Consider the following 3983-nt stretch of genomic DNA (forward strand, 5'->3'; position numbering starts at 1 on the left):
TTCTTGGTACGTTTTAAGCCAAACACCTTGCTATCTAACATATTTTTATAAAACATTCCCCCAAATCACCTAATCCAGGACATCTTCCCTACACCATTTTCTCCTAGTTGATATTGGCAATCCATTGTGAAATTGTCACGTATGATCCTGTCTTCTATAATACATATCCCCTACCCTCCTCCCCTTCTGCAACCCTTTGTTTGTTTCCCAGAGTTAAAAGTCTCTCATGGATTGTCTTCCTCTCTAATTTTTCCCACTCAGTTCCCCTCCTTTCCCTTATAATCCCTTTCACTATTTCTCATGTTCCACGTATGAGTGAACATTTATGATGATTGTCCTCTGATTGACTTATTTCATTCAGCAAAATACCTTCCTGGATTTTTAATGAGCCTATGCATTTTCAACACTTCTGATGGAGAAGATTAATTCATTTTTTTATAACAATGGAGAAGCACAGTTTTACTTATTGAATTTCACTGCGGGGGGAGGGATGTTATTGTGTCTACCACTACATATTATGTATAAATTTAAAACCATATGTTTATGTCTATGTCTTAAATAGACTGTGAACAACTACATGGCAGGGTTTGTGCTTTATACTTTATTTAACTGTGTATATTCATTGCCAAACAATATGCTTGCCACCCAGAGAGGTCCTCAATAGATACTAGCTCAGGAATCAAATAGAAAACTCTTCATGAAAATATCAAAGATGTTCTGTGTATACCTGTATTTATGCATTTTGTTGCACTTTGGTATTGTTATTTCTGTGTAAAATAGGGGGAGATAATTAATGCAGTATAGAAAGTCTCCAGGAGGTTAGCTAAAGCTACAGAAGGAATATTAAAAGCTTTCAGTAGTATTTTTCATATTCTCCGAGAGGGTAATATAAGAATTGTAGAGTTTAAGCTACATGTATTTTTATTCATATGTACACAAATGAATCTGTTGGAGATAAAGAAAGCAGTAATAAGTCAATCAGAATTTAAGCAACTGGTATTAGGTGCATTAAAAAAAAAAAAAAAAGTTGTGACTTGAGAGACTGGCTCTACCCAGATCTGCAACTATGTCATTCGTAGGTCTATTTCCTTGGACACTTGGGTTAAGTAATATCCAAATTTTACACCTATAAAATTCTAGGATCCTTTGTTATTTAGAACACTGAAATAAAAAATCCACTTAGATGCAAGATGCAGAAGTTGTAAATGCCATCCTATATTTTTTTTCATGAATGTGCAAATTACCACTTTGGCAGGAAAGGTGAGGTTAAATGGCAGATAAATAAACAAGCAATCAAAGAAAAATAAGTAAGATGCTAATAGAAATTTGAAGTCATCTGATTTGTAAGTCGTGCTTGTGATTTACTCAAGAACAATTTTGGGAAGGGTTACTACTATTTACATAGCTGTTTATTCACAAATTCTAAGTAATAACACAGGGAAAAATCTCTTCTGTCTTATTATGGCATGTAAATTGATATTAAACAAATAAAAAAATAAGTCTCCTAGCATGGAATAAGAAGTTAGTATAAAAAATATTTCTTTGTGGAAAAAAATGACATCTCAGATTTGCTTATTTTTAGAATTACAGAAAGTTATCTGAGATGGGGGCCAAGAAATTATTTTCTATTAAGAGTTCAAGAAACTGTGCCAAACACTAGTTCATTGCCAAGATGGGGACCTGTTCCCCCTCCCCTCTCACCAAAGAATACTTTCAAGATTTATGTATCTCTGCCTTTTATTCATCCTATTAGTGTACTGATTGACAATATTATGATATTATATGTACTTTGCCCAGTACATAATACCTAGCTGGATGTTCTGCATAAATATTTTAGTTTCTGAATAAGTATGTTTGCAGGATGTTTTTACTTTTTAAAAAACTTTCCAGTACTGTTAACATGCAGTGTTATATTAGTTTCAAGTGTACAATAGAGTGATTGACAATTCTATGTATTACTCAGTGCTCATCATGAGGAGTTTACTTTTAATCCTCTTCATGTATTTTAAACATCCCTCCACCCACCTCCCTTCTGATAACCATCAGTTTCTTCTCTAAATTTCAGAGTCTTTGCTCCAATATGTCCATCCACATCCAGACTCAGATCTATTTCTGTCTTTTTAAATTACTTCCTTGCTCTTGTGAATCTTAGGTTTGTCTTTTGGACATGTTCCTTATCAATTCAAACGTATTTACAGAAAAGGTGACTACAAAAGTTCCATTTGGTCCTAACCACATACCTTATACTTTCATTTCTGGGCAACTGCCCAGTATACACCTCTGACCACATCCAGGTTTAGTGTCACAGCTTGAAGTAAGCATCCTGCCCCAGAGGACTTTTTCTCACCACAAAGTTGCACTATGGCCTCAGCACCTCCTCCCCTTAGTGTACACAGGAAGAACTTAATACACACTGAGCCATGTCAGCAAGCAGAACATGTATCCTACTGGCCTAGAAGACCAGTTAATTAGGTCTTGGTGAGTGGTTATTTTCATTTAACAAAAGTAATTACTGAATAGTTTGCTAAGTGGTGGTAAGTGCTTTTAAATGACTTGAACCCATACTGTTTGCAAACCATTGTCACTTTCTTTCTCCAATAGTTTTAAGAGGTCGGATAAATATGCCCATATGAAGTCCATTCACATATTTTTGTGGTTGAACTATCATTTCTGCATAAATTTTTGCTGGTTGTATTTCATTTATTAGAAATTAAGTTTTCTGAAAATTATGTCATGTCCTTTTGCAATTTTACATATCACCAAAGCATCACTAGTGTTGAGCAAACCCTCAATAAGTGTTCCAGCATGACAGATCCAGTATGTGCTCAGCATTAAGAAATTGGAATGTCTGTGTACATATTATTTCTTTATACTAAGTTTTTTTTTTTAACTCTTCCCCTCGCTTTTTTTTTTTTTAACATCATCCTGGACTCATTTTAGAATATGCCTCTTTAAGAAGCCTTTCTTCACTCTGTAAGTTTGTTAAGGAGCCTATATATAAAACACCAGAGCTCCCATGCCTAGCTTATCATGGTATTTATTTCAAAAAACTGAACTTGTAGGTATGTTTTTGTAACTTCCTCACAGAGCTAAAACTTCCTATTTGAACAAAATGAAATGAGTAGACTAAACTAAATGCAGTGTACCTATTCCATCTCTTTTTCTCAATCTTATATTTAAGAGACACAAATTTACTTAAATCTTATGCTACTAACATAAAAATGACACTTCAGGCAATTGTGATTTAGGTTTCCCTCTTACAAAGCCCACATTTGAGCATCCATTCATTTACTTTCATAAGCCAGTTGTAAAATTGTGATTGTAAGAAAATATTAGCTTACATTTCCTAATTATAGGTCTAGTTTTATGTGTAAAAGTCAATGAAAAGGTTGGTTATCTGAAAAGAATATTGATATGAGAATGTCAGAATATAACATTATTCTTCTTTCCTCCAACTTGATTTATATTCACTCATCTTGTTTTTCTTGAACTCGTTTCATATTTATTTGTGCATTTTCCATCACCTGCTCTAAAATGTAAACTTCACAAGGACAAGAAATTTTGTCAGGATTGTTTACTTCAAGCATTCCCAAGGCCTAGAAAAGCATCTAGCAAATAGTAGTCACTAAACAAACAAACAAAAAAATGTGTTGAGCAACTTGTTTATTGTCCAACCTTGAAACATATGACCCCTACACAGTTTGATCTCCTTGCTTCCTGACTACAGCTTTAGGAGTTTAAGTTTGGAAACTTTATTTTTCTTTAAATTTTATGTATTTTTTATTAAGTTATCTTTATATTTTTCCTGATATTCTGAATAAATGAATATAAATAAAATGTATTGTGAGCCAATCTTATGAAATGATACCAGTTCTCATATATTTACTTCCCTCTTTCTCTCTCTCTATCTCAAAAAAAGAGAGAGCGCGAGCAGGAGAGAGAGGGGCAGAAGCAGAAGGAGAGAGACAGAGAGAATCTTAAGG

This window comes from Canis aureus, chromosome 25, assembly GCF_053574225.1.
Source record: "Canis aureus isolate CA01 chromosome 25, VMU_Caureus_v.1.0, whole genome shotgun sequence".
NCBI lineage: Eukaryota > Metazoa > Chordata > Mammalia > Carnivora > Canidae > Canis > Canis aureus.